The 13448-nt window shown below is 40.9% G+C and overlaps 1 protein-coding gene across 1 annotated transcript in view; it reads right to left on the bottom strand.

The window, feature by feature from the left end:
- The window catches only part of FGF12 (fibroblast growth factor 12), a 590755-nt gene that overhangs the window by 563745 nt on the left and 13562 nt on the right, over positions 1-13448 (bottom strand). The window lies entirely within an intron of this gene.

The raw sequence follows: 13448 nt of genomic DNA, 5'->3' as shown, positions 1-13448 counted from the left end.
AAATTTGTTATGCAATTTCTCCTGAACACGCTGATACCCCATATGTGGAGGCAAATTACTGTTTGGGCACATGGCAGGGTTTGAAAGGGAAGGAGCGCCATTTGACTTTTTGAATGTAAAATTTGTTTGAATAATTAGCGGACGCCATGTCACATTTCGGGAACCCCTAATGTGCCTAAACAGTGGAAACCCCCCACAAGTGCCACCATTTTGGAAACTAGACCCCTTAGGGAACTTATCTAGATGTGTGGTGAGCACCTTGCACCCCCAGCTGCTTCACAGAAGTTTATAATATTGAGCCGTAAAAATAAAATTTTCACATTTTTCCCTCAAAAAATGTTTTTCATTCCCTAATTTTGTATTATCATAAGGGTAACAGGATAAATTGCACCATGAAATTTGTTGTGCAATTTCTCCTGAACACGCCGATACCCCATATGTGGAGGCAAATTACTGTTTGGGCACATGGCAGGGTTTGAAAGGGAAGGAGCGCCATTTGACTTTTTGAATGTAAAATTTGTTTGAATAATTAGCGGACGCCATGTCACATTTGGGGAGCCCCTAATGTGCCTAAACAGTGGTAACCCCCCACAAGTGCCACCATTTTGGAAACTAGACCCCGTAGGGAACTTATCTAGATGTGTGGTGAGCACCTTGCACCCCCAGCTGCTTCACAGAAGTTTATAATATTGAGCCGTAAAAATAAAATTTTCACATTTTTCCCATAAAAAATGTTTTTCATTCCCTAATTTTGCATTATCATAAGGGTAACAGGATAAATTGCACCATGAAATTTGTTGTACAATTTCTCCTGAGTACGCCGATACCCCATATGTGGGGGAAAACCACTGCTTTGGTGTACGGCAGGGTTCGGAAGAGAAAGAAGCGCTATGTTGGCTGGGATAGGTTGCAGACACCATGTCACATTTGAAGAGTCGCTGACATGCCAAAACAGCATAAACCCCCACAAGTGACCCCATTTTGTAAACTACACCTCTCAAGGAATTCATCTAGGGAAGTAGTGAGCATTTTTTAATTTTTAAATTTATACCATTGGGCAGTGAAAAAAGCATAATTATATTTTTACCACAAAAAAATGTTTTACCCTCAGATTTTACATTTTCACACAGGGCAATGGGTAAAAATGGTGCCGAAATGTGTCACACAATTTCTTCTAAAAGTGTTAATACCCCATATGTGGCTGTATCGTACCACTTAGCCATACGGTGAGATTTGAGGGGGAAGGAGTGCTATTTGACAATTGGAGAACAAATTATCGTAGAATAGGCATTTGGATTTGGGAGCACAAAATTTTCTGAATTTCTTTTGGGGGGCAAGGACCATTTTGCTTTTCCAGAGCCTTTCTGCTACCAGTAACTTGGAAGTCCCTTATATTTTTAACAGATGATGGACCTGAGTGGGGACTAGCTTTTTTTGAGGACTGAGTTGAAGCTTTTATTGGGAACATTTTACGTAACATTTATCTGGCGCTCTAGGCTGAGCACTTACATCGGGGTTTCCATCTAAATTTCCAAGTGATGTAATTCAGATGAAACCCCTGCAGGATCCATTCACTATAATGAGGCAGCAGAGTTACTCTGGACTCCGTCTGGCCTCTGTTTAGTGGTGTCCTTTTTTTCAGAAGTGCACAAAACTGTGGCCAACCGCACTTTTATGCACGCCTAAAACAAATGACACCGTGGGATCCCAGGCTAGACGGCGTCCACAGTGGCCTATATCTGCCTCATTACAGGGAATCTTCCATCATGGGTTCTGGCTGAATCACGTATTTCAGAGATTTACACGGAAACTCTGGTGTAAGTGCTCAGCACAGAGCACAGGATAAATGTGAACAGAGCCTTACTGGGATCTTTGGGAGACATAATAAACAAATCAGTAGCAGGTGAATAATATTTGTTTTATTTATTTTTTATGCCGTTCCTAGTGTGACATAACTGATTAGATTACTTTATTCTTCGGGTCGGTGCGATTACAGAGATACCAGATTTATATCGGGTTTTTTTATGACTGACAGCTGTCACACACTAAAATACGCTTTTTTTGCAAAATCTAGTTTTTGCATCACCATATTTTGAGAGCTATAATTTTTCCATATTTCGGCCGATAGAGTCATGTGACGGCTTGTTTTTTGCGGGACTAGTTGACATTTTTATTGGAACCATTTTTGGGTACGTGACATTTTTTGATCGCTTTCTATTCCGTTTTTTGGGAGGTAAAGTTAACAAAAACAAACACTTCAGGAATTGTTTTTTGAGGGTTTTTTTATGCCGTTCTGCGTGTGGTAAAAGTGATCAGGCAGCGTTATTCTTCGGGTCAGTACGTTTACAGCGATACTACACTTACTGTATTTTTTTTATGTTTTGGCGCTTTTACACAATAAAACAATTTTATAGAAAAAAAAATATTTTTTTTGCATTGCTTTATTCTGAGCGCTATAACTTTTTTATTTTTCGGCTGATGGAGCTGTATGGCGGCTTTTTTTTGCGTAACAAGATGAAGTTTTCAGTGGTACCATTTTTATTTCTATTCTGCTTTTTGATCGCATTTTTTTCCACTTTTTGTTTGGCGATATGATGAAAAAGCATATTTTTTTGCTCCGTTTTTTATTTATTTTTATTACGGTGTGCACAGAAGGAGTTAATTAGTGTGACAGTTTTATAGCTCGGGTTGTTTCGGACGCGGCGATACCAAATATGTGTACTTTTTTTGGTTTTGTAATAATATACGGATTTATTGGTTTAATATTTTATTTATTTATTTTTATTTATTTTGTGATTTTTTTTTTAATAGTTTAAAAACTTTTTTTTAACTTTTTTTTACATTTTTACTTAGTCCCTGTATGGGACATTAATTTTTATTTTTCTGATCACTGATCTCATGTAATGTAATAGACATATATTACATTACATGAGATCTTCACTGACTGTTTCAGTCAGTTTCCTGTCTGGCATCAGCTACATACAGGCTGAAGCCAGACAGGAAGGACACCATATATGGCAGAGCTGGAGGCGGTCATGTGACCTTCAGCTGCCATAGCAACCCCAGGTCCTCAAACGAAACGGAGGTCTTCGGAGGTAAGTAAGACGACCCCCTCTCTTCCTGCTGTCTCCTATATGCCGCGATCACTATAGATCACAGCATATAGAAGACAGCAAAGGGTTAACATCACTGGGACCTGATCTAATCAGGTCCCGATGATGTACCCTGTCAGAGCTAACGCTCTGCACCGGAATCGCAGCGCTTGCAGGACCCTGGGGGTCCTGAGCACTGCGAGACCACCCACCGTTTTTAAACGTCGGCGCTGCACAGAGCCCAGGCAGCGCGGACGTTTATCTACAGTGGGCGGTCGGGAACCGGTTAAGGAGATTGTCAAGCTCCTTGGCGTTCCCACGGATATTGTTTCTGATAGAGGACCTCAGTTTGTGGCTCGCTTTTGGCGTGCTTTTTGTGACAGGTTGGGAGTCCATTTGTCATTTTCGTCTGGTTATCATCCTGAGTCTAATGGACAGACTGAAAGAAAGAACCAGGATGTTGAACAGTTTTTGCGTTGTTTTTTGGCGGACAATCAAGAGGTGTGGTCTGAGTTTCTGCCTCTCGCAGAATTTGCTCTTAACAGTCATACATCCTCCTCTGCTGGGTGTTCTCCTTTTTTTTTTGTTGCACTGGGAGATATCCGTCTTTTAGTTCGTTCTCTAAATTGGGGTCGGCGGTGCCGGAGGAGGAGAATTTTTCCGGTGATTTGGAGAGAGTTTGGACTAATGTACGTTGCAACCTTCAAGAGGCTAACAAGAAGTCCAAGAAGTATTTTGACAGGAAACGTAAGGAGGTTTTGTTTACTGTGAGCGACATGGTTTGGTTGTCCTCAAAGAACCTGCGGTTGAGGATTCCCTCTAAAAAACTGGGTCCTAGGTTTGTGGGTCCATTTAAAGTGCTTCTGGTTGTTAACCCGTCCGCTGTTAGGTAGGATGTTCCTACTTCCTGAAAGATTAATCCTGTGTTTCATGTTTCCTTGTTGAAAAAGTCTGATGTATCAGATAGGGACGCCACTGTCACAGTTCCACCTGTGGTGGAAGGCGGCGAATATGAAATTTCTCGTATCTTGAATTCTAGATGGCATAGAGGGAGATTACAGTATCTTGTCTCCTGGAAGGGTTTTGGTCCCAAAGACAACTCCTGGGTAAGGACGGATGATGTCTCTGCTCCTAGGCTTGTTAAAGCTTTCCACAAGGTTTCCGGATAGGCCTGGGCCTGGAAGATCCGGAGGATCCTCATAAAAGAGGGGGTACTGTTAGAATCCTCCTGTTTGTTTTTTCCATCTTGTGTTTTGCGGTCACGTGACCATCTGCCTTTATATTCCAGCTCCACCCTTTTGGCTGTGCTGGACTTCAGTGTTTGACTGTTTCTCTAGCCAGATGCTTCGGTGCCTTTCTCTGTCCGTTCGCTTGGTCCTTCTGGGACCTCTCGTACCTTTTTGTCAGTTTGTCTTTTTTGTGTTCAGCAACGACTTCTCTGTTTAGGAGGTGTCCCATTTTTGTCCCAGTCCTTAGTTCTTTTAGGGACCCCTCCCCTTATGCTATAGGTCTTCGTTCAGACTAGCCGAGGACTAAGGCGGGTCTGTTCGCTAGGAACAGTCAGCCCGCTACATCGTAGGGATTCAGCTTAGTCTTACTGTAGGGACAGCTTTCCCCTATCTTTCCTTAGTACTTGTTGCAGATAATAACAGCCGCGGCGCCTCTGTTTTTCCCGGAGACCGGGGCAGGAGTGAGGAGTCGGAATCGGCACATGCGCATAGCGCTATCCGGCGCCATTTTACTGAAGACACATTTGCAGTGTGCCGTCAGCAAAATGGCACTGGACAGCGCAGTATGGGCACGCGCGTAATCTGGCACCGCAATTCTCCCCCGGCCTCCGGCAGAACAGGACACAGCAGAGCTGGAGCACAGGGAAGAAAGGTGAGTATAAGTGTTTATTTTTTTGTATGTGTGCAGTGTGAAAGGGATGAGGGGTAACATACATACCAGGATTGGGGGGTGAGGGGGCCATACATACCAGGATTGGGGGGATGAGGGGTACCAAGCATACAAAGATTGGGGGGATGAGGGGTACCAAGCATACCAGGATTGTGAGGTGAGGGGACCATGCATACCAGGATTGGGGGGTGAGGGGTACCACACATACCAGGATTGGGGGGTGAGGGGACCATGCATACCAGGATGAGGGGTACCATACATACCAGGATTGGGGGGTGAGGGTACCATGCATACCAGGATGAGGGGTACCACACATACCAGGATTGGGGTGGTGAGGGGACCATGCATACCAGGATAGGGGGGTGAGGGAACCATGCATACCAGGATTGGGGGTGAGGGGACCATGCATACCAGGATTGGGGGTGAGGGGTGCCATGCATACCAGAATAGGGAAAGAGGGGTACCATACATACCAGGATAGGAATGCAGGGGTACCATGCATACCAGGATGAGGGATGGGGTGCCATGCATACCAGGATGAGGGGTACCATGCATACCAGGATAAGGGATGGGGTGCCATGCATACCAGGATAGGGATGAGGGGTGCCATGCATACCAGGATGAGGGATTGGGTGCCATGCATACCAGGTTTCTGGGATGAGGAGGCCATATATACCAGAATTGGGATGAGGGGTGCCATGTATACCAGGATGAGGGGTACCATACATACCAGAATAGGGATGAGGGGTACCATGCATACTAGGATTGGGGGATGAGGAGGCCATACATACCAGGATTGTGGGATGAGGGGTGCCATACATACCAGAATGAGGGATGGGGTGCCATGCATACCAGGATTGGGGGATGAGTGGTGCCATGCATACCAGGATTGGGGGATGAGTGGTGCCATGCATACCAGGATGAGTGATTGGGTACCATACATACCAGGATTGGAGGACGAGGGGTGCCATACATACCAGGATTGGGAATGAGGGGTGCCATGCATACCAGGATTGACGATGAGGGGTGCCATACATACCAGGATTGGGGATGAGGGATGCCATGTATACCAAGATTGGGGATGAGGGGTGCCATGCATACCAGGATTGGGGATGAGGAGTGCCATGCATAGCAGGATTGGGGATGAGGGGTGCCATGCACAGCAGGATTGGGGATGAGGGGTGCCATACATACCAGGATAGGGGGTGAGGGGTGCCATGCATACCAGGATAGGATGGTGGGGACAGGATGGGGGCAGTACAAATACCAGGAAGGGGGCAGCACATACCAGCATCGGAGACCATATAGCAATAAAAATGCTCACCACCCGGGCGTAGAACGGGTTCAATAGCTAATACATATATAATGGTAAATCAAATCTAACGGGAGTCACAGGAAACTTGATATATCAACTTATTCTGACAGCTGTAGTGTAAAACTGGAATATTTTAAGATTTTTTTTCAGTTTATTATTTAAAAAAAGATTAAAAAAATACAATAAAAATATTTATGAAAAACAAATCAATGAAACAATATGCCGTGATTACCGTACTACTTAACCCAAACCACCAAAATTAACTTGTAAGCAGCAAATTAAATAAATATGATTCTTTCTACCAAACAAGTAGCTTAATATGTTCATCATTTATAGAGGAAGGTAGTCAGACAGACTGTAAAGTAGACATGTGTGAAACCCACAACATGTCAAAAGTGGCAGAATTTCATGCCTGGCACAGAACAGCAAAAAAGAAAAAAAAAGAAGCAAGACAAAAATATATCTCATACCCTACCATAATTATATATAAATGTAAAGCAAAGTTGCATAATAAATATAGGGTACTTAGGTTTTTTGACTTGTTTGCATTCTGTGCAATTTAAGGGTGTGGCATGCCCTTTGTTGAGCTGATTGGTATATATGTAGCTTACCACGGGCCTAGGTGGTCTGGAGTTGGGAGCCGGTCCTATTTGTCTACCCTTTTATATGCATTACTTCAACTTTGATATACAGTAAGGTTTTTAATATAGGCAGTATAGGTACCGTCCCAATTTAGGGTCACCTTGCCGCTGGTGGGACGGCTTGTATACTTTTTTTGATCAAAAATAGTTCACTAAGTACCCTATATTTATTATGCAACTTTGCTTTACATTTATATATAATTATGGTAGGGTATGAGATATATTTTTGTCTTGCTTCTTTTTTTTCTTTTTTGCTAGTGTGAACATGCCTCTGTTTCTTGTATGTCTGCCATCTTAGACCTCAGTTCACATTGTCTGGTTTTTTGACTTGTTTGCATTCTGTGCAATTTAAGGGTGTGGCATGCCCTTTGTTGAGCTGATTGGTATATATGTAGCTTACCACGGGCCTAGGTGGTCTGGAGTTGGGACCTGGTCCTATTTGTCTACCCTTTTATATGCATTACTTCAACTTTGATATACAGTAAGGTTTTTAATATAGGCAGTATAGGTACCGTCCCAATTTAGGGTCACCTTGCCGCTGGTGGGACGGCTTGTATACTTTTTTTGATCAAAAATAGTTCACTAAGTACCCTATATTTATTATGCAACTTTGCTTTACATTTATATATAATTATGGTAGGGTATGAGATATATTTTTGTCTTGCTTCTTTTTTTTCTTTTTTGCTAGTGTGAACATGCCTCTGTTTCTTGTATGTCTGCCATCTTAGACCTCAGTTCACATTGTCTGGTTTTTTGACTTGTTTGCATTCTGTGCAATTTAAGGGTGTGGCATGCCCTTTGTTGAGCTGATTGGTATATATGTAGCTTACCACGGGCCTAGGTGGTCTGGAGTTGGGACCCGGTCCTATTTGTCTACCCTTTTATATGCATTACTTCAACTTTGATATACAGTAAGTTTTTTAATATAGGCAGTATAGGTACCGTCCCAATTTAGGGTCACCTTGCCGCTGGTGGGACGGCTTGTATACTTTTTTTGATCAAAAATAGTTCACTAAGTACCCTATATTTATTATGCAACTTTGCTTTACATTTATATATAATTATGGTAGGGTATGAGATATATTTTTGTCTTGCTTCTTTTTTTTCTTTTTTGCTAGTGTGAACATGCCTCTGTTTCTTGTATGTCTGCCATCTTAGACCTCAGTTCACATTGTCTGGTTTTTTGACTTGTTTGCATTCTGTGCAATTTAAGGGTGTGGCATGCCCTTTGTTGAGCTGATTGGTATATATGTAGCTTACCACGGGCCTAGGTGGTCTGGAGTTGGGACCCGGTCCTATTTGTCTACCCTTTTATATGCATTACTTCAACTTTGATATACAGTAAGGTTTTTAATATAGGCAGTATAGGTACCGTCCCAATTTAGGGTCACCTTGCCGCTGGTGGGACGGCTTGTATACTTTTTTTGATCAAAAATAGTTCACTAAGTACCCTATATTTATTATGCAACTTTGCTTTACATTTATATATAATTATGGTAGGGTATGAGATATATTTTTGTCTTGCTTCTTTTTTTGCTTTTTTGCTAGTGTGAACATGCCTCTGTTTCTTGTATGTCTGCCATCTTAGACCTCAGTTCACATTGTCTGTTTTTTTGACTTGTTTGCATTCTGTGCAATTTAAGGGTGTGGCATGCCCTTTGTTGAGCTGATTGGTATATATGTAGCTTACCACGGGCCTAGGTGGTCTGGAGTTGGGACCCGGTCCTATTTGTCTACCCTTTTATATGCATTACTTCAACTTTGATATACAGTAAGGTTTTTAATATAGGCAGTATAGGTACCGTCCCAATTTAGGGTCACCTTGCCGCTGGTGGGACGGCTTGTATACTTTTTTTGATCAAAAATAGTTCACTAAGTACCCTATATTTATTATGCAACTTTGCTTTACATTTATATATAATTATGGTAGGGTATGAGATATATTTTTGTCTTGCTTCTTTTTTTTCTTTTTTGCTAGTGTGAACATGCCTCTGTTTCTTGTATGTCTGCCATCTTAGACCTCAGTTCACATTGTCTGGTTTTTTGACTTGTTTGCATTCTGTGCAATTTGAGGGTGTGGCATGCCCTTTGTTGAGCTGATTGGTATATATGTAGCTTACCACGGGCCTAGGTGGTCTGGAGTTGGGACCCGGTCCTATTTGTCTACCCTTTTATATGCATTACTTCAACTTTGATATACAGTAAGGTTTTTAATATAGGCAGTATAGGTACCGTCCCAATTTAGGGTCACCTTGCCGCTGGTGGGACGGCTTGTATACTTTTTTTGATCAAAAATAGTTCACTAAGTACCCTATATTTATTATGCAACTTTGCTTTACATTTATATATAATTATGGTAGGGTATGAGATATATTTTTGTCTTGCTTCTTTTTTTGCTTTTTTGCTAGTGTGAACATGCCTCTGTTTCTTGTATGTCTGCCATCTTAGACCTCAGTTCACATTGTCTGGTTTTTTGACTTGTTTGCATTCTGTGCAATTTAAGGGTGTGGCATGCCCTTTGTTGAGCTGATTGGTATATATGTAGCTTACCACGGGCCTAGGTGGTCTGGAGTTGGGACCCGGTCCTATTTGTCTACCCTTTTATATGCATTACTTCAACTTTGATATACAGTAAGGTTTTTAATATAGGCAGTATAGGTACCGTCCCAATTTAGGGTCACCTTGCCGCTGGTGGGACGGCTTGTATACTTTTTTTGATCAAAAATAGTTCACTAAGTACCCTATATTTATTATGCAACTTTGCTTTACATTTATATATAATTATGGTAGGGTATGAGATATATTTTTGTCTTGCTTCTTTTTTTTCTTTTTTGCTAGTGTGAACATGCCTCTGTTTCTTGTATGTCTGCCATCTTAGACCTCAGTTCACATTGTCTGGTTTTTTGACTTGTTTGCATTCTGTGCAATTTAAGGGTGTGGCATGCCCTTTGTTGAGCTGATTGGTATATATGTAGCTTACCACGGGCCTAGGTGGTCTGGAGTTGGGACCCGGTCCTATTTGTCTACCCTTTTATATGCATTACTTCAACTTTGATATACAGTAAGGTTTTTAATATAGGCAGTATAGGTACCGTCCCAATTTAGGGTCACCTTGCCGCTGGTGGGACGGCTTGTATACTTTTTTTGATCAAAAATAGTTCACTAAGTACCCTATATTTATTATGCAACTTTGCTTTACATTTATATATAATTATGGTAGGGTATTAGATATATTTTTGTCTTGCTTCTTTTTTTTCTTTTTTGCTAGTGTGAACATGCCTCTGTTTCTTGTATGTCTGCCATCTTAGACCTCAGTTCACATTGTCTGGTTTTTTGACTTGTTTGCATTCTGTGCAATTTAAGGGTGTGGCATGCCCTTTGTTGAGCTGATTGGTATATATGTAGCTTACCACGGGCCTAGGTGGTCTGGAGTTGGGACCCGGTCCTATTTGTCTACCCTTTTATATGCATTACTTCAACTTTGATATACAGTAAGGTTTTTAATATAGGCAGTATAGGTACCGTCCCAATTTAGGGTCACCTTGCCGCTGGTGGGACGGCTTGTATACTTTTTTTGATCAAAAATAGTTCACTAAGTACCCTATATTTATTATGCAACTTTGCTTTACATTTATATATAATTATGGTAGGGTATGAGATATATTTTTGTCTTGCTTCTTTTTTTTCTTTTTTGCTAGTGTGAACATGCCTCTGTTTCTTGTATGTCTGCCATCTTAGACCTCAGTTCACATTGTCTGTTTTTTTGACTTGTTTGCATTCTGTGCAATTTAAGGGTGTGGCATGCCCTTTGTTGAGCTGATTGGTATATATGTAGCTTACCACGGGCCTAGGTGGTCTGGAGTTGGGACCCGGTCCTATTTGTCTACCCTTTTATATGCATTACTTCAACTTTGATATACAGTACGGTTTTTAATATAGGCAGTATAGGTACCGTCCCAATTTAGGGTCACCTTGCCGCTGGTGGGACGGCTTGTATACTTTTTTTGATCAAAAATAGTTCACTAAGTACCCTATATTTATTATGCAACTTTGCTTTACATTTATATATAATTATGGTAGGGTATGAGATATATTTTTGTCTTGCTTCTTTTTTTTCTTTTTTGCTAGTGTGAACATGCCTCTGTTTCCTGTATGTCTGCCATCTTAGACCTCAGTTCACATTGTCTGGTTTTCTGGCACAGAACAGGCATACAGCCCTCTAACTGTGTTTAATAAATCAGCAGTTTCCTTGAAACAAGCTCCATACATCAGGGAATAACAGGAGACAGCCTGATCTGAGTCATGCAGGCTCACTAATCTAATCTGAGATGTATGAAATACCAAGAATATACCCTGCACTAAAACCCAACCACAAGCAATGCTCAATGTGATTATATATCAATAACCATTACCTATAATCGTACAATTTAGCTAATGGCAATATTTAATGACAACATACATTATACACACATGCACCTATAAAAGACACATACACACAAACATACAGTTATGCTCAAAAGTTTACATACTCCGGCAGAATTTTTCCTTTCTTGGCCTTGTTTCAGAAAATATGAATGATAACAAAAACCTTTTTCTCCACTCATGGTTATTGGTTGGGTGAAGCCATTTATTGTCAAACGACTGTGTTTTCTCTTTTTAAATCTTAATGACAACCAAAAACATCCAAATGACCTGATCAAAAGTTCACATACCCTGGTGATTTTGGCCTGATAACATGCACAGAATTTTAATTATTGATTTTGTTGGGAGAACCACTCTAACAAAAATCCCCCCCTCTCTCCTTTTATTTATATAGAGCTGGAAGTGGGTTTATATGTTATATTTCCATATTTGAACTAGGGCCACTAATTGGTAAACACAGTGTGCATTGTAAACTTTTGAGCACAACTGTATATGCATACATATATACAGTGAAGGAAATAATTATTTTATTCCTTGCTGTTTTTGTAAGCTTGTCCCTGACAGCCTTAGAAAGCTCTTTGGTCTTGCCCATGTTGTAGAGGTTAGAGCCTTACCGATTGAGTCTGTGGACAGGAGTCTTTTATACAGGTGACTATGTAAGACAGCTGTCTTTAATGCCGGTAACGAGTTGATTAGGAGCGTCTAACTGGTCTGTAGGAGCCAGAACTCATAATGGTTTGTAGGGGATCAAACACTTATTTCTCACTGCAAAATGCAAATAAATGTATCTAATTTATACAATGTGATTTTCTTGATTTTTTTGGGGATATTCTATCTCTCAATGTTAAAATTAACCTACCCTAAAAATTATACACTGTTCATGTCTTTGTCAGTGGGCAAACTTACAAAAACAGCAAGGGATCAAATAATTATTTCCTTCACTGTATATATATATCCGCAGTTAGGTCCAGAAATATTTGGACAATGACACAAGTTTTGGCATTTTAGCTGTTTACCAAAACATTTTCAAGACACTGTAGGTATATACGGCACTCCCTGGTTGTGAGATGAGGTGCTCGAGCAGGGGTTCAGCCGATACACAAGGAAGGGAAAGACTCGGCACTCAATTTGCAGTGAATGGAACAATTTTTATTGGCAATCCAAAAAATATTTAACTTTTCGGTCCTAGATATTGGACCTTCATCAGAAACTATACAAAAAATGTGAAACAGAAAACAATAGTGAGAAATGACAGTTATATACGGTACATATACCGTATTTTTCGGACTATAAGACGCACTTTTTTCCTCCAAAATTTTGGAGGAAAGTGGGGTATGCGTCTTATAGTCCGAATACTATATTATTGTATGGCCGCATGGTGGTGGGTATGGGGGAGCAGCAGCAGGGGATCAGCGGGGCACAGGAGGCAGCAGCCGCCTACTGCAGCCTACCCTGTGCCAGCTACTAAAGAAAATGAATATTCTCTGCTCCCCACGCCCATGGGCGTGGAGAGCAATGAATATTCATTTTCCTTAACTTAGCACCAGAGCCTGTTTTTGCCTTTGTGACCGGGCCAATTTTTTCAATTCTGACCACTGTCACTTTATGAAGTAATTACTCTGGAACGCTTCAACAGATTCCTCTGATTCTGAGAAAGTTTTTTCGTGACATATTGTACTTCATGATTGTGGTAAAATTTCTTCGATATCACTTGCGTTTATTTGTGAAAAAATCGTAAATTTGGCAAAAATTTTGCAATTTTCAAACTTTGAATTGTCATGCCCTTAAATCAGAGAGATATGTCACACAAAATAGTTAATAAATAACATTTCCCACATGTCTACTTTACATCAGCACAATTTTGGAACCCAAATTTTATTTTGTTAGGAAGCTATAAGGGTTAAAAGTTGACCAGCGATTTCTCATTTTTCCAACAAAATTTACAAAAACATTTTTTTAGGGACCACATCTTATTTGAAGTGATTTTGAGGGGTTTTTATGACAGAAAATACCCCAAAGTGACACCATTCTAAAAACTGCACCCCTCAAGGTGCTCAAAACCACATTCAAGAAGTTTAT

This window comes from Phyllobates terribilis, unplaced genomic scaffold, assembly GCF_046119375.1.
Source record: "Phyllobates terribilis strain yellow unplaced genomic scaffold, ASM4611937v1 Scaffold_3__8_contigs__length_932513732, whole genome shotgun sequence".
Lineage (NCBI taxonomy): Eukaryota > Metazoa > Chordata > Amphibia > Anura > Dendrobatidae > Phyllobates > Phyllobates terribilis.
Note: the sequence above shows the minus strand (reverse complement) of the source record. Positions and strands in the feature narration are given on the sequence as shown.